General features: G+C 42.7%; 1 non-coding gene across 1 annotated transcript; it reads left to right on the top strand.

Annotated features, from left to right (window-relative positions):
- Positions 1–17,835: 17,835 nt before the first annotated feature.
- On the top strand, positions 17,836–17,908 carry TRNAV-CAC (transfer RNA valine (anticodon CAC)). Its single transcript has one exon. It is a non-coding gene; the product is annotated as a tRNA-Val (tRNA).
- The last annotated feature ends 292 nt before the right edge of the window (positions 17,909–18,200 follow it).

Consider the following 18,200-nt stretch of genomic DNA (forward strand, 5'->3'; position numbering starts at 1 on the left):
ACTTTAAGATTATGCAAATATCCATAATGTTTCATCCATAGGTCATCACAAGTGGTAACAGTCTACCCTTGCAGGGCCACTTCTTGGATTGAGACACTTCCTGTTATAATTGCCCCTTAGAAAAAGTGAAGAGTCACCCCTGTCCATTACACCTGGATTTGATTTAGGCTTCTGGATTATCTTATTTGTTGACATCTGCCCAGGAGGAGCTTTCACAGTGAGCAGTGGAGAGTACAGTCCAGTCCACGGCCAGAAGAAGGGGCAGCCAGCAGGATAATTACCTTCTCATCCCGGTTCTGTCACTACAAAGATTTGTGACCTCGGGCGAGGCTGTGGATCAGATGGTCTTGAGGTAGTGCATTATCTCATCTGACTTTGATAGGCACAGACACACAGTCCTCTTTTTCCTGCCTCTTTTTTCTCGTGAAATAGGGAAACTAGGTAGGTGGTTTGGATGAACCTTAACATGCACTGATCCTAGGTTGCTGCTCAAGAAGAGCAGCTAGTGGGAAAGATGCAGAGATCCTAGGGCTGGGGCGATGTACCCTGGTTCAGCTTATCACAGCGTCAGAGGCTTCTCAGAGGAGAATGGGACCCTGAACAGGAGCCGTTGGGGAGAGGGTAATGCTGCCCTCTTTCGCGTATTCCGTGTATTCTGTTCTCCTGTTCTGCCTGTCTGCCCTTCACGTGAGCTACAAGGGATTGAGAACTCAAGCTGAAAGAAGTGGGGACTGAAGACAAGCCAGGAAGCTGTGCGGAGAAAGATCCCAGGCTAACTCAGTCTTCTTAAACCCCTTGGGAAGTTCTTTCTGGGCTCTGGCTTATGTCCGTGTCAGCAGCCCCAGAGTCAGTAGATCCATTTCTCCCATCTGGATGCTGGGAAGAAGGAAGTTCTTGGTCCTCACAGGGATCAGGGGATGGTCTCAGACTTGGAGAATAGCTGGGAGCCCCAAACCTAGATGGCTTGTCCCAACCTTGTCCCCAGTAGGGGCCCACTGTCCCTTTGTATGGCCATTTGGTCTTTTGCTTTTCAGTTTTGGCAACTGATCTGTCTCAGCCAGAGAAAGAAAGTGCGCTGCTGGTTATCTTTCTCCGGGATTCTTCTCTTTTTTCCCTTTTTTCTAGGCCTTCATAACCTCTCTCATTTAAACTAGGGACTGCTGAAGTCATCACTACCACTTTCTTTTCTTTTTGAAGTTCAGTCCTATTTGCAGAGCTCTGCCCCTCCCTGACCTGATACTTTTAGGCATCAGATTTCATATTTGCTTGGTGGTTTGAGTGTCCCTCTTCTCCAGGTCTTGGGCTCCCCTCCAAACACAGGCCAGAACACAGGCCCTGCTTCTTCGGGTTCCCCTCACCCCATTGTAGCTGCTATGTAACAGCCCTTCAGCAATTTGAGATCTGGCCTGGGCCTGGTGTCAAGTTTCTTCTTTAAAAATAATCTTTCAAACTTGCCTTTATTTATTTATTTTGTGTGTGTGTGTGTGTGTGTGTGTGTGCGTGTGTTCAAAAATATTCATTTCCTTTTCTCACTCTTTTTAAAATTTTTATTGGAGCATAGTTGATTTGCAATGTTGTGTTAGTTTCAGGTGTACAGCAAAGTGAATCAGTTATACATATACATATATCCACTCTTTTTTAGATTCTTTTCCCATATAGGCCATTATAGAGTATTGAGTAGAGTTCCCTGTGCTATACAGTAGGTCCTTATTAGTTATCTATTTTATATATAGTAGTGTGTATAGGTCAATCCCAGTCTCCCAATTTACCCCTCCCCCCCATACCCCCTGGTAACCATCAGTTTGTTTTCTACATCTGTGACCCTGTTTTGTAGATAACTTCATTTGTACCCTTTTTTTAGACTCCACATATAAGCGATATCATATATTTGTCTTTGTCTGACTTAACGTCACTCAGTATGGCAGTCTCTAGTTGCATCCGTGTTGCTGCAGATGGCATTATTTCATTCTTTTTTATGCAAACTTGCCTTTATTTTGATTTCTGAAGTAATACATGCCTGCTGCGTAAGACTCTGGAAATAGAGAAGATAATAAAAGGCAACCATAATCCTCCTGCCCAGAGAATGGCTGTTAATGTTTCATTATTCTTTCATTCTCTTTTTGAAGTGTGTGTGTATATATATGTGTGTGTGTGTGTGTGTGTGTGTGTGTGTATATGATTATTTAACATAATCAGAGTCGTATAGTACCTAATATTTTATAACACGTTCTTGTTTTGCTTTCATTTTCCCACTAGCTACTGTTAACATGACTCTTGGTGTGTCTTTAAATTTTTTGAAGTTAAACGATTGGTGTTTTACTTATTTAATGAACGCACTTCCTATCATTTTTCATTTAACCCCCATCTCTACTCTCATTTCATCTCTGTTTTAGGATGGTGATGATGTTGAGTTTTATACTGGTTACATCAGACACTATTTTGGAAACTATATCGGTACATTTCATTCTAAGAATAGTCTACAGGGTTGGTGCTTTTATTAGCCTCATATGATGGATGAGGAACCGAGATTAGGGAAGTTGCCTAGAGTCACACACTTTGGTAAGGGACAGAACTGGATTTGAATCTTGTCATCAGCTCCCTTCAGAGTCCCATTGTGAGCACTTTCTTTCTGGGTTAGGGACATGCTCTTTAATGGAGAGGGTGGATTGTAATCCAGAACAACAGTATTTTCCAGTTTTTGTGGATAAAGTTGGGTGTTAGTCTTGGCTTGGTCACTTCCATGCTCTGTGGCCTTTGGTAAGTTACTTCACCTCTCTGGGCCCCTATGGGCCTTCTCAGCTCTCAAGTTCTATGGCTTTGTAATGGAAAAAAGCAGAACAGAAGTAGCATTAAAAGACAGATCCAGGGGCTTCCCTGGTGGTGCAGTGGTTGAGAGTCCGCCTGCCGATGCAGGGAACACGGGTTTGTGCCCTGGTCCGGGAAGATCCCACATGCCGTGGAGCGGCTGGGCCTGTGAGCCATGGCCGCTGAGCCTGCGCGTCCGGAGCCTGTGCTTCACAACGGGAGAGGCCACAACAGTGAGAGGCCCACGTACCACCAAAAAAAAAAAAAAAAAGATCCAGGATGACAGAAACGTTATTCATTCAGATTTCAGGGCATTTACATTTGGCCCTCATTTCATGTGAGGAAGTTGTTTTCCTTATTATTTTTATTGCTGTTATTTTACTGCTATTTAAATGTGCAGGAGAAGTCCCCACAGAGGTCGTGAGGTCTTCTTGGATGCCGAGTTAAAGCAGTCCTCATGATAGGTAAATCCCATGACATACTTCCTTAGAATACTTTGAGGTCTTGGGACTTTTGTGGCTGACCAGCAAGTAGGGAGACTGAAGGCCATGTGCCCCTTTCTGGTGCAGGCGCCCGGCCCCTGGTCATGTTGCTGGGGTCTCTTCCCAGTTGTCTTCTGAGGTGTGTGGCTAGAGGGATGTGCTGGGAGACTTGGATTCTTTAGGGGCAGTGGGTGCTGGTGGGCCAGAGGAGGGAGCGGGCTGGATGAGCCAGAGGCAACCACTGTCCTTTTCCAGACATTGGTGGTGAAGCGGTCTACCTGGTACCACAGATCCTTTTCCGGAGTCCTGTCCCCCTACCCTTGACCAACAGGAAGAAAAGGAGAACCAGAAGATGCTTGTCTCACAGAACAGGAGTTCACTCCCATGCAGTTTCCCTTCCCCTTTCATATAGACTTAAAAAAACATAAGAAAGAAAGGGGTTTTTGCTCTTGGCTGGGTTCCAGCTGTTGACCGAAGAAGCAGCCAGCACTGAACCACGGCCCCTTCTTTACTCTGTGGGTGTTGGTGATCCTCTGGGGCAGGGCCTGGTAATCGTGTCACTGTGCCAGCTCCTCTGGCAGATGGCTTTATTTTTCTAGTGTTATGTTCCCCTGTTTGCCAGGCATCTCTGAGGAAAGGCTGACATTTTCTTCTTTGTCCAGTTCACCTAGAAACAACAAAAACTTACCTAGTAAATTTTTTTCCTGTTGTTGACTTGGAAAATATCTTGCTTCTGCCAAGGGATGGGACAGCTTTTGTTCTCTTCAGTGAGATGATCTGGGGACTTTATTTCAAAGTCTGAGTCTCTAAGATAGCAAATGTGGGTCACAAGGAGTCTGCTTATGTTTGGGCAGTGGGAGTCCGAATTAAATTGAATAGAACGGTAATGAAGCACTAAATGTATATTGAGAACATGCATGAATCAGTCACATTTTCATGCTTCCTGAGGGAACGAGGGTCATAGTGATGATAATGATGATATGTTGATAATAAAAACAATAGCATCAACATTTGTTGAGTACTTCCCCTGCGCTGGATAGTGTGGTATGTGTGAGTTTTGTTTTACAGAAACAAGAAACCGAGACTCAGGTTGAATCCCTTGCTCAGGGTCACCTAGTAAGTGAGAGCAGCTTTTAGACACGGCTTGAGCCCATAGTCCCCACCTGTGTTTAACCTCTAGGCACACTGCCTCCAAAATCACATTGTAAGAGAAGCTGGGCATTTATAGTTTCAAATTTTGAGATACCTCAAGAAATTGCTTTTGATAAATAAGTAAAATAGAAGAAAAAGAAAACTTGTTCTTTTTCTCCATTATGTTTCTTTGAACTGAATATAATGTATTTAATGAATGCAGCTAAAAGATCTGCCCTCTGATCCAGGCCTATTGTTTCATGGGTCTCAGGGCTGTACTATTTTTTTTTTTTTTTTTTTGCAGTACGCGGGCCTCTCACTGTTGTGGCCTCTCCCGTTGCAGAGCACAGGCTCCGGACGCGCAGGCTCAGCGGCCATGGCTCACGGGCCCAGCCGCTCTGCGGCATGTGGGATCTTCCCGGACCGGGGCACGAACCCATGTCCCCTGCATCGGCAGGCAGACTCTCAACCACTGCGCCACCAGGGAAGCCCGCCCCGTACTATTTTTTAAAAAGAGTTTTATTGAGGAATAATTTACATATTGTAAAATTCAGGTTTTAAATTCAGTAATTTTTAGTAAATTTAAAGAGCTGTGCAACCATCACCATAATCCATGTTTAGAACATTTCCATTACTACAGAAAGTGGCCTTGTACCTATTTGCAGCCAGTCTCTGCTCTCACTCCTAGGCAAGCATTAATCTGCCTTCTTTCTCTGTAGATTTGCTTTTCCTGGAAATTTCATATAAATGGAATCCTTCAATGTGTGGTCTTTTGTGTTTGGCTTATTTTTCACTTAGCATAATGATTTTGAGATTCACTACTATTGTAATGTGTATTGATAGTTCATTCCTTTTTATTGCCAAATAGTATTTCATTATATGGATATACCACATTTTGTTAGTTCATTCGCTTCTGTTGGACATCTGCCTTGTTTCTACTATGGTCATTTGTGTGCGTGTATTAATATGTACAAATGTTATCATTACTCTTTGATAGATAGCTGTGAGTGAAATTGCTGGGACGTATGGTAGATGTATGTTTAACCTTTTAAGAAACTGTTAAACTGTTTTCCAACATGGCTGAACCATTTTACCCTTATAGTACTGGGCTATGAGGGGGCCTCCAGTTGCTCTACAAATTTGATACTGTCTCTTTGATTGTAGCCATGCTAGTGGGTGTTTGGGGGCATCTCATTGTGGTTTTAATTTGCGTCTCCCTAATGACTATTGATGTTGGGCATCTTTTCATGTACTTATTAGATATTCATATATCTTCTTTGGTGAAATATCCATTCAATTTTTTGCCTAGTTTTTACTTGGGTTGTCTTTATGAGAGTTCTTTATATATCCTGAATACAAGTCCCTTTTCAGATGTGATTTTTAAATATTTTCTCGCATCCGTGGCTTATCTTTTCATTTTCTTAATGGTGACTTTTGAAGAACAAAGGTTTTTAAATTTGATGAAGTCCAGATCATCTATTTATTTATTTATTATTTTTTAAATTTTTTTGTGGCACGCGGGCCTCTTACTGTTGTGGCCTCTCCCGTTGCGGAGCACAGACTCCGGACACGCAGGCTCAGCAGCCATGGCTCACGGGCCCAGCCGCTTCGCGGCATGTGGGATCTTCCCGGACCGGGGCACAAACCCGTGTCCCCAGCATGGGCAGGGAGACTCTCAACCACTGCGCCACCAGGGAAGCCCTATTTCTTTCTTTTGTAGATTGTGCTTGGGCTGTGCCTTTAACCTGTCTCTTTGGTTTACTCTTAGTTTAGGTGCCCCAGTTTTCACTCTCACAACCTCCCTGGATCCTGCATTTATTCCTGTTTGAGGCCAGAAGGCAAAGCCCAGCCTCCAAGTTCTCTTGCTAATATTCTGTGATGGGCACTCTGCTGGAATTTTGTGTGTAGGCATCTGGCACTCTGGTTACCAAATCTTGAGATGAAGGTAAAATTAGACCTGCCTTGGAAACTTATAGTTGAGAGTCAGAAAGGAGGAAACTACTGCTACATATGGAAGTGTTTTCTTTTTTTAAAGTTAGTGGGTGCTTCTCTGCTTATTGATAACCATCATTTAGAATAAAAATCCCTTCTATTGCTTTGAGGCCTTCAGAGTTTATTCACCTTTATCATCTCATTTAAGTCTTTCTGCAGATAGGAATAGGGTTTAAATACAATAGAGAAGTATTTAACGAAAATAATCAGTTAATATTTGAGACTCAAGTATTACTTAATCATTTTTCCAGGCCTACCAAGAATATTTTTAAATGTTCACCATTTACCACATAAAGATGGGTTGGAGGAGAGTTCATTAACACTGGGTTTTGTCTACTAATTTGATGAATTTCAGCCATAGTGAGAATCACAGAATTGCAGGTTCTGAATTTTGGAAGGGACCTTAAAGTTGGGGATACGTCCTCTCACCCACCACAGGATGCTCAGGTTGCTCTTGCTGGCAGATAGCCCTCCTGTTCAGTAGCCTGGCGTGTCCAACGAAAGAGAGCTTATAACTTCTCAAGCCCAGGGGATCAATTCTTGGATGATTTTGAGTACTGGAAAATTATTTCGTATATGGAGCATAACATTCCCCTGTAATTTTCACCCTTTGGCAACACAAAACAACTTAGCGCCACTCTTTATTGGCAATTCTTCAAATAGTTAAGTGGAGCTACCTTAAACAGGAGGCCCAAATACCTCCCGTTCCATCAACTATTTTGTATTTAATTTGGATTCCTGACCTATAGCCATTCTGGTCTCTTCTTGCTAGATATGCTTTAGATTGTCCATATCTTTTGTGCCCACATGAAACCTACACATCAGACATGGCCTGGCTAGTAGAGCTTCGTGAGCCTATCAATTTCTTTGATGCAGACAGGGGCTGCCTTGTGGTGGTAGTTGTTTAGCACCTGCATTGCACTATTGGCACATGTTAGGCTTGTGGTCAACCAAAACCCCAATTTTTTTTCCTCCTATGGATTTTAGGGAAGTCAGTTTTCCATTAGTCTCTTTTTACATAATTGCTGCTTTAAACATAAATTCAGAACTTTACGGTTAGTATTATTATTTAATGTTAACACAAATAACTGGCATCTGTTGGGAATTTACCATGTAGATCTTGTTGGGTTTTCTCCAGTATTCGTCTTTTGGAATTGCTTTGAATCTTGTTTCTTCCCTTTTTTATTTCTTTCCCAAGAAACTTCTGTCTGTCTGTTGAGAGAGAAGTTTGCATACCTAGCTCCCATCCATTAGATGTCCTCTCTACTGAGATACGTTTTGGTTTTGGCAGGTTCCTAATGATGCTAGCTGTGTAAGATCCAGATCCAATGGTATGGATTCAAGCTACCTGGACTTGTGCACACGTGTTCATGCACTCCTCCACGGCCCTTCCGGTCCTGGGGTAACACGGCTCATTGTTACACATTTCTGCTCTTTTGTGGATTGAGTCAGGTTCTCCAGATCGTTGCCCCATATGACTTACATAGCGATGATTATGAAGCACTTCGGACCATTTAGAAAAATAGTGACAAAGAGGGACTTAAAACAAAATAGAGGAAGAAAAAGATGGGCAGTTTTTTCATTTTAAAGTCTGTGCTTAACCAACTTAGCCCTGAGTTTTGTTTCCCAGTCTGCTCCATCTTGCTGCCCTCATGATTACTTTCAAGTCATGACTGACCCTTCCATGCTGTGGATTGAGAGGGTTTCTCAACTGCTTCTCATCAGAAAGCGAGATGCTCTTTTAAAAAATGTTTAAAAATTGTTGTACTGGGGCTTCCCTGGTGGCGCAGTGGTTGAGAGTCCGCCTGCCGATGCAGGGGACACGGGTTCGTGCCCCGGTCCGGGAAGATCCCACATGCCGCGGAGCGGCTGGGCCCGTGAGCCATGGCCGCTGAGCCTGCGCGTCCGGAGCCTGTGCTCCGCAACGGGACAAGCCACAACAGTGAGAGGCCCGTGTACCGCAAAAAAAAAAAAGAAAAAAAAAAGTTGTACTTTATGTTTTCAGATGATATTTTCCTTCCTGAGCAAGGAATGGGGCTGTTTGCTGGAGAACCTGACTTGACTCATAGAAGAGCAGATTCAAAACAGGAGAAGATATTTGCAAATCATGTATCTGACAAGGAAATTGTATCCAGAATATATATGGAACTATTACAACTTCACAGTAAAGTCAACCCATTTTAAAACAGGCAAAAAGGCTTTCAGCAGCTGAGAAGCTGGGGAGATCCCGCTGGACCCGGAGCTCACTGTCCTCCCGGCACTTCGACCCCCCAGCACACCGCAACCCAAAGCCCCTCAGTGAAATGGATTGATTTCCCCCCCTACCCCTGGAAAAAAAAACAGGCAAAGGATTTGAATAGGCATTTCTCCAAAGAAGATATACAGATGGCCAATAAACACATGAAAAGATATTCAGCATCACTAGTCCTTAGGGAAGTGCAAATTGAACCATAATGAGAGACCATTTCACACCAACAAGAATGGCTAAAATTAAAAAGACAGACAACAACAAGTATTGATGAGGTTTGGGGAAATTTGAGCCTTCATATACTGCTAGTGGGATCGTAAAATGGTACAGCCACTTTGGAAAACAGATTGGTATGTCCTCAAAATGCTAAACGTAGAATGACCATATGGCCCAGCATTCCACTCCTAGACCGAAAAGAAATGTAAACATATGTCCACACAAAAATATGCATGGGTTGTCTTCTTATTGTTGAGTTGTGAGGGTTTTTAAAAAATACAGTTCAGGGCTTCCCTGGTGGCGCAGTGGTTAGGAGTCTGCCTGCCAATGCGGGGGACACGGGTTCGAGCCCTGGTCTGGGAGGATCCCACATGCCGCGGAGCAACTGGGCCCGTGAGCCACAGCTACTGAGTGTGCGCGTCTGGAGCCTGTGCTCCGCAACTAGGGGGCCACGACAGTGAGAGGCCCGCGCACCGCGATGAGGAGTGGCCCCAGCTCACCACAACTGGAGAAAGCCCTCGCACAGAAACGAAGACCCAACACAGCCAAAAATAAATAAATGAATTTAAATTAAAAAAAAAAATACAGTTCAGATCCAAGTACCTTGTCATATGTATGATTTGCAAATATTTCCTGCCATCTTGTCTTTTTACTCTGTTGATGATGGCTATTTTTACTTTGATGCCCAAAGTTATAAATTTTGATGAATTCTAACTTGTTTGTTTTTTTCTCTTGTCACTTGTGCTTTTGGTTCTGTATGTTTGTGTGTTTTTAAAATTTTATTTATTTTATTTATTTATTTTTTGCTGCGTTGGGTCTTCATTGTTGCACGCGTGCTTTCTCTAGTTGCAGCGAGCGGGGGCTACTCATCGTTGAGGTGCGCGGGCTTCTCATTGCAGTGGCTTCTCTTGTTGCCGAGTGCAGGCTCTAGGCGCGTGGGCTTCAGGAGTTGTGGCTCGCGGGCTCTGGAGCTCAGGCTCAGTAGTTGTGGCGCACAGGCTTAGTTTCTCCGCGGCACATGGGATCTTCCCGGACCAGGGCTTGAACCCGTGTCCCCTGCATTGGCAGGCGCATTCTTAATCACTGCGCCACCAGGGAAGCCCTGGTTCTGCATGTTTTTGAAGTACTAAAAATATTAGCGTATTTTATATTCTGGGCTGATTGGTTGCTGTAATATACAAGAGGAGCTAGCTGTGAGTAATTGAATAATTAATATACCTTGTAGAGAAGAGTAACAAGCTCACAGGACTCTGAGGTTCAGTGTATTGATGGTTTTCCTTGTTTACCTTTGTGTGTGTGTATCACCCCTTCACCCCAGCACTTAGAATGATGTTGTGTGTGTACTAGATACTCAAAAAATACTTGTTGATTAAATCTAGAAAGGAAAATTTGTTTTTGCTAAAGACCTCAACTGTATTTTTTGGGGAGGGTCTTGAAGTTCAAATCTTAGCCCCACTTACTGTGTGGCATTTCCTAAGCCACTTAACCTCCTTGAACCTCAGTTTCCACATCAGTAGGAGAAAGACAATAATGTGTATTTGGAGGATTGTTGTAAAAATCACATATAAAACCCTTTGCACGTGTAGAGATTCCACAAATAGCAATTACTGTTTATATCAATTATTTGATCTATGTCTCAGTTTCTCCCTTTAGTAGGAGAAAATTCATGAGATCGTGCACTCGATCCTTCCCTGCTTCCTTTGATAAGTAAAAGAGTCTATTTCCCAGACCCTCAAAAGAACCTTCCTTGGTCCCTGACTATCTGTATTTTTGGTGGAATTCATGTTGAAGGAACTTTGAGTATATCAGCTAGTTGCACTATCTAATAAGGTAGCCATAGGCCACACGTAGTTATCTAAGTTAAAATTAACTAAAGTTGAAATTTCAGTTCTTCAGTTGTATGAGCCACATTTCAAGGGCTGAATAGCCATATGTGGCTCCTGGCTACCATACTGAACAGTGCTTATACAGAACATTTTCTTCATTGCAGAAAGTTCTATTGGACAACGCTGGAGCAAAATGGTGGGCAATTTTATGTACAGAGCCTGTGAGATAAGGCTTTTCTATAGACTCATCCAAGTAGTCCCTTCCCCACACCTGTCCTACCCCACTTAGGGGATTCTCAGGCTCAAGGACCTTGAATGCTTTAGAATCTGGGAAACAAAGAGTTACATAACCGAGGATGGTTTTATTCTTTGTTATTTCAGAAATTTCACATTTGTCTCTGTTGATGCTGTGCCTTTTTAGTAAGTTTGGTCATTAGGGAGGCCAGTAGGGGGCACTTTTGGACAGTTATGGTTGGGTGAATATCATAGTGACCTGAGAAGGAGGGAAGATGCTTCCCCACATCCCTAATTTTCTGTGAGGTGTTGGATGCTAGGAAAAAACTATATTGCAAACAGATATTCAGGATTCTGGAAATTTTTTTAAATAAATATATTTATTTTTGGCTGTGTTGGGTCTTCGTTACAGTGCACGGGCTTTCTCTAGTTGCCACGAGCGGGGGCTACTCTTCGTCGTGGTGTGCGGGCTTCTCATTGTCGTGGCTTCTCTTGTTGCAGAGCACAGGCTCTAGGCGCGCGGGCTTCAATAGTTGTGGCACGCGGGCTAAGTAGTTGTGGCTCACAGGCTCTAGAGCGCAGGCTTAGTAGTTATGGCGTACAGGCTTAGTTGCTCCGCGGCATGGGGGATCCTCCTGGGCCAGGGCTCGAACCCGTGTCCCCTGCATTGGCAGGCAGATTCTTAACCACTGCACCACCAGGGAAGCCAACATTTTTTCCAGTTATAGAATTAAGATAATGTTCTAGAGATTGGAGTCTTTGGAGATAGTTTGACAAGGAAGCCCTGAGCATTCCTCTCTGCTTGGGACTGATTTAAGCTGACCTCAGTGAATTTCTTCCTAAAGACTTTGGACATGTTCTGGTTAGATTGTAACGCACCTGCATTCTTCTCCTGGACTTAAAAAATAGGAGGAGAATTAAATTCTTTTTGTTGACAGGACTGCTCTTACATTATCTTCTTTCTCAGAATCTTCTGAAATCATGCTTTCTGTGAGCCATTCCTAGAATTTATAGACCCTTTCCTGGATGTGGGACACACCTCAGATGTATCCTGAGGATAGTTTCTTTTTGACTTGATCCAAGGCATGAAAACATGCATTGAATGAGGGGCCATGGGAATGCATAGGGTTAACGTTCTTTCCCATCTGCTTTTAAATAAGTGTTGACTTTGCCAGGCCAAGCAAATGAGCCTGCAGTCATTCCTAAGTGGGAAGAAGTGGTTAATTTTAGACTGTTTCAGTATTCCCAAAACTGAAATTCTTGTACGTATATTTTGGGAAAAAGCATGTGTGTTGTTGGTTTCTTGTTGACTGAAAGAAAAATGCATAATGTAAATCTGTGAATTAAGTTTTATTTGAGGGCCTTACTGAGGACTGTAGCCTGGGAGACAGCCTTTCAGATAGCTCTGAAGAACAGCTCCAAAGAGGTAAGTGGGGAGTCAGAATATACATGAAATTTTTGCTGGAAAAAAAACCATGTAGTTCCACATAAAAATATTACTGCTAATCGCAAAGGACAGCATCTCGGGTTAAGTGCTTTTCTATTTATGACACAATTCGGGAATCTGGGGTCATTGAAATTTCTCCTTAGATATGTATCTTAAGATCTAGGGGCCAGTAAGTGCTTGGGATACGCTTCCTGTTTTTCTCCATCCTGAATTCCCCTCAGGCACATTGTCAGTGGGCAACTGTAGTGGCTAAGGGATTGATCCTCATAGAACTGGTATGGCAGGCAACATTTAGTTCTTTACATTCTCAACCAGTAGACGAAGCACAACCAAACAGGGTTCTTTCTTGGAAGGAGCTCAGGACCTTTTGATATGTTGGTGGGCACTGTGGTTTTCAGGAAGAGAATGTAGTATGTATTTCCCAAACTTGACCTTGGGACCCTTGTATGGCCCAGCACCTTGGGGACCAGCAGCCCTTTGGGAATTTCTGGCTGAAGGATGGTGTTTGGAGAAACAGGGAAACGCCCACTGTGGGAGAGTGCAAATGGAGCAATTTTGTAAATACTTCTGCTTTCTGTTTCTCAGTTGTGTCGCAGTTTTTGTCTCTCAGAGATTATTTTTAACCCAAACTGTAGTCATTTGAAGTCTCATACACTCACAGGCCCTTATCAGATGAAAGTGCCCCACACCTGCCGAATCAGGACCATTGTCTGGCCTATAAAGAAGGTAAAAATTACTCTCTGAATTGTTTTTTAAAAGGAACCTTTCAGTGAGGCTGCTAACTCACTTCTTTTGGGCACACATTTAAGGTCTGCTAAATATCTATTTCTGCTTCAAGGTACAATCACTTTCTAAGAAACAAATAATTTATAGGCAAATTTTACATGATGAGAATCCATTAATGACTTTTAGGAGATACCTAAAGCTTTGAGGGCAAATTTTGTTGTCAAGGGGATAGATTATATGTGCATCTTGCTTCTATTAATACTTTTCTGGGCAGATTGACTAAATGAACTTCTATTTAACTTGGGTAATAGTCTTAGCCAAGACAGTGCCTGATAATAATGACAACAATAATAGTAGCTAACGTTTCTTAAGTGGTCACTGTCTGCCAGGCACTGTCCTAAGTACAATACTATACATGTGTTAACTCATTTAATACTCACAAGAATTCAGTGAGGTAGGTGTTATTTTTGGCACTTTATAAATTGGAAAGTATAGGCATTCTATAATAGTGAAGGCCAGAATTAATTATTGGTTCTGTGTTCATACCAATGAATAACAAAGCATATTTTACAGTACATATTTTAAAATTTCGGAGCGGGCTTCCCTGGTGGCGCAGTGGTTGAGAATCTGCCTGCCAATGCAGGGGACACGGGTTCGAGCCCTGGTCTGGGAAGATCCCACATGCTGCAGAGCGACTAGGCCCGTGAGCCACAGCTACTGAGCCTGTGCGTCTGGAGCCTGTGCTCCGCAACAAGAGAGGCCGCGATAGTGAGAGGCCCGCGCACCGCGATGAAGAGTGGCCCCCACTCGCCACAACTAGAGAAAGCCCTTGCACAGAAATGAAGACCCAACACAGCCAAAAACAATAAATAAAATAATAAAATAAATAAATTTATGAAAAAAACAATTTGGAGCAAGTACTAATTTTCATAAATTCTATGTACTATGTAGTACACAACTGATTTTGCAATTAACTTTTTCTTCTTAAGGTATCTATCTTACATCTTATAACTTCTACTGTGGAATTTTTAGATGTCAGTAGATGCTGTAAAAATAGAATTTATTTATGTATTTATTCAACAGCTGGTTTCTGTGTTTGATGCTAGGAACACAAAGATGATTGAGGCACAGTCCCTGTCCTCATAGAGATGTCATCAAAGGGGGAAGAGGAATAATCACCCAAAGCTATCATTTCTGAAGCCATGACAGGGAAAGTGATTTCTTGCATTTTATTTTAAAAAGTCAAAGAGAAAAAGTCTTTAGGCTGCAGTGGGACAGGAAGCTGGGTAGAAACCACAGGTCTTAGTTTTTTTTTTTCTAGCTTTATTGAGATATTATTGACATATAAATATGTAAGTTTAAGGTGTACAATGTGATGATTTGCTATGTATATATGTTATACATATAGTGAAACGATTGCCAAAATAAGGTTAGTTAACACCTCCATCCCCTCTCATAATTACCCTTTTTTATGTGTGGTGATAACATTTAAGATTGACCCTCTTAACAACTTTCAGGTATGTAATACAGTACTGTTAATTATAGTCACCATGCTTTATCTTAGTTCCCCATCTTACAGCTAGAAATTTGTATCCTTTGACCAGCATCTCCCCAGTTTCCCAATCTCTCAGCCTCTGGCAGCCACCATTTTACTCTATTTCTACGAGTTTGGCTTTTTAAGATTCCACCTATAAATGAGAACATGCAGTATTTGTCTTTCCCTGTCTGACTTATTTCACTTCACTGTCCTCGAGGTCCATCAAATGACTCTTGAGGTGTTCCGCAGCCCTGGCATGATTCCACCCAGAGCTGCCAGCCTCCAGTTGAAGCGTGTTGCTGCTCCTGAATGCAGGCTTCTGACCGCTGTAGAGACGGGTCATCAGGGAGAGCAAACCACGTGCTGTGAAAGAATACCAGAGGCCCCTCAATGATCTCCTGAAGCATCCTCTCCGGGGCAGGGTCAGGGGTACTTTTTGTAATACAGATGGAGAGACAAAAGCCGAGGCTGCAGCGGGGAGTTCTATTGTGAGAAAGCAGTGAGAAAGGCTGGCAATACACTTGCCCCTGATGGGCTTCCTTTGACACAGGGTTTGGGGTATTCTGCATGGGAAACACCGGGCCAGGGCCCTGTTACCCATGTTAGGCCCTGACCTCAAAGCCCATGCTTCCTTGGTTGAATCAGCCTTTAAAGGAAAACAAGTGGAAGGGGAAGGGGTATGGAGGCAGCGTCTCCCTGGGAAATTCTGCACAAAGAGCCATTTTATTTGTTTGTTTGTTTTTGTTTTTGCGGTATGCAGGCCTCTCACTGTTGTGGCCTCTCCTGTTGCGGAGCACAGGCTCCGGACGCACAGGCTCAGCGGCCGTGGCTCACGGGCCCAGCCGCTCCGTGGCATGTGGGATCTTCCCGGACCGGGGCACGAACCCGTGTCCCCTGCATCAGCAGGCGGACTCTCAACCACTGCGCCACCAGGGAAGCCCCAAAGAGCCATTTTAAGTTGGTAGGTAGGGCTCCGAGCTCTTGGAAGCGCCAAATCTTGCAGCCAACCCAGGCTCTTACTGTAGCCTGAAACATGCCTCTCCCACCCCACAAATCCACCTTTCTGCTTTGTGTGCTGTGATAATTAATTATGCATTCATCTGTTGGGTTGTACTTTTCAAAGATAGGATACTCCTTAGATAAAATGAACCACTGAAAGGAATGTTGGGAGGTTCTTGCTTTTCAGTGTGTGTTGAGTGCCTCATATATGCCAGGCATTCTAAGTACTTGTCATGTCCTTAACTCATTTAAGTAGCACCACAGCCCTGTAGGTGTGTGTTACTATCCCCACTTAACAGACGGGGAAACTGAATCTCAGAGAGGTTGAATGACTTGTCCAAACCAAGACTCATATCGGAAAGTCTGGTTTTGGAAGGCAGTGGTTTTGTTTCTGCCTCAGACAGGAATCTAGTTAAATCATTCTGAGAAGACGGAGATCATTTTTTTAAAACGTCATCTAGGTACACAGCTCTAATTAAACGAAGAAACAAAAAGCTCATCTTTACTAGCGTGGCTCTTATGTGATTATTTGTCTTTGGATATGACCCAGAGACTTGAGTCATTTTTGGCTCCTAGGTCTCTGGCCTGGGTGACTGGGTGATGGTGGTGAGGAGTGACCAGGGACTTAAGGAATTAACTTGCATGGTTTTTACCTCTAGGTCAGGAGTCTGACATGAATACAATGGGATATAATATAGTTCCAAATCAGAGGGGCCTAGAATGACTCAAGATAAGAATAGTAACCCCGTTCCTGCCCCTGCCCAACCCCCGAGCTTCAGTGACCCACCACCTTCTCCATCTGTGATTACCTATCAGGATGTAAACTTAGGTTTTTGTCTATAATGTTTATTCCTGTTTCCCCAGTACTTGGCACATTAAAGGTACTCAGTATTTGTTGAACAGATGACTAAATGAATGAATAAATCTCATATGGCTAACCGTTTTAACTTTCTCGGTAGCAACATGGGAGTTTATGTCCTGTTATATTCCTGTGGCAACAGCAATGATGGAAAGACACAGACACACTAATTCTGGTTTAGAAGAAAGCTTTAGGAACTAACTGCATTATTACTCTGTCGACTGAAATAAAAATGCACAGTGTGAAAGCTGTGAGTTTCAGTTTCATTTGGGGACTTTCTGAGAACTATAGCCTGGGAGACAACCTCTCAGATAGCTCTCAGGAACCACTGCGAAGAGGTGGGGAGGTTAGTATGTGATTTTGGCGAAGGGGGTACATGCAACCAAGCACACATCCTGGTAGGAGCTTGCCGATAGTCAGGAGGAACAGACATCTTAGTTTATGGTTTTAGTGCTTTTCCAAGTATGGGAAGATGAAAGAATCCAGGTTTATAAAAAGTTTCTCCTGAAAATATCTATTTGAAGGAGTGTTCTGCCAGTTTTCCCAGAGCACAGAGCGCCTCTTTCCTGATCTCCTCCCTGAACTCCTTTCAGGCTGTGTTAAAGGTCAGCTGCTGCAGTGACCTAATCCTTGTAGAGCTGGATGGCGTTCTTTAGTTGGCAGCTCTGATGGAAGACTTTAAAAAAAAAAAGAAATACCAAAATATTGATTAGGTTTTACACTTGTTCTAAATCTTAGATAAGAATTATATGCATCTGATAGGAAATGGATTGATTTGACCGTGGAATAAGGTAAAGAATATTAAATTTTATTTTTTGCTATAGCTGTAGACCTTGCTAGAACCTCAGTTATGCCTCTCAGGGCTTTTTTAGATGATTGTATGCTTATTAGAAGAGCTAATATTTATTAGACTTTACCTGTGTTCCAGGGTTGGTTCTAAGTGCTTTACATGTATTCACATTTATTCCTCACAACAGCCTCATGAAGTAGGTACTATTATTATTCCCATTTTACAGATAAAGAAACTGAGGTATTGAAAGATTGCCCAAAATTACACAGGCAGTAAATGATAGATCGAAATTAAAACCTGGGTAGGTTAGCCCAAATCTGTTTCTTTATTCTTGTACTCTAGCGTCTTTGATATTCAGAGTACTTTGAAAAATCTTGTTAAGCAAAGGAGAGCCTATTTCTTTGAGGAAAAAGAAAAAAAATCTTTTCTGCCGCTCTTCTCCTCTCATATTATTCCCTCTGTCTGAAATGCACCCCTCTATAGTCTGGCTCTTCTAGAAAATATCTAAATATCTAGAAAATATTAAAAATTTTTTCAGGGACTTCCCTGGTGGTCCAGTGGGTAAGACTCTGCGCTCACAACGCAGGGGGCCCAGGTTCAATCCCTGGTCAGGGAACTACAATAGATTCCCACATGCCACAACTAAGAGTTCACATGCCGGGACTAAAGATCCCACATGCTGCAGTGAAGATCCCACACGCTGCAATGAAGATCCTGCGTGCCGCAACTAAGACCTGGCACAACCAAATAAATAAATAAATATTTTAAAAGATTTTTTTTCAACTCAATCAGGATAAAGCTGGTGTGATTTGAGGTGATTTCAACCTTTTTTCTTATTTGATTTAATAATTTTTCCACAGTGACACCATATTTCTTATAAACTTTATTTTAAAATTAGCATTTGAAAT

Source organism: Phocoena phocoena, chromosome 11, assembly GCF_963924675.1.
Source record: "Phocoena phocoena chromosome 11, mPhoPho1.1, whole genome shotgun sequence".
Taxonomy (NCBI): domain Eukaryota; kingdom Metazoa; phylum Chordata; class Mammalia; order Artiodactyla; family Phocoenidae; genus Phocoena; species Phocoena phocoena.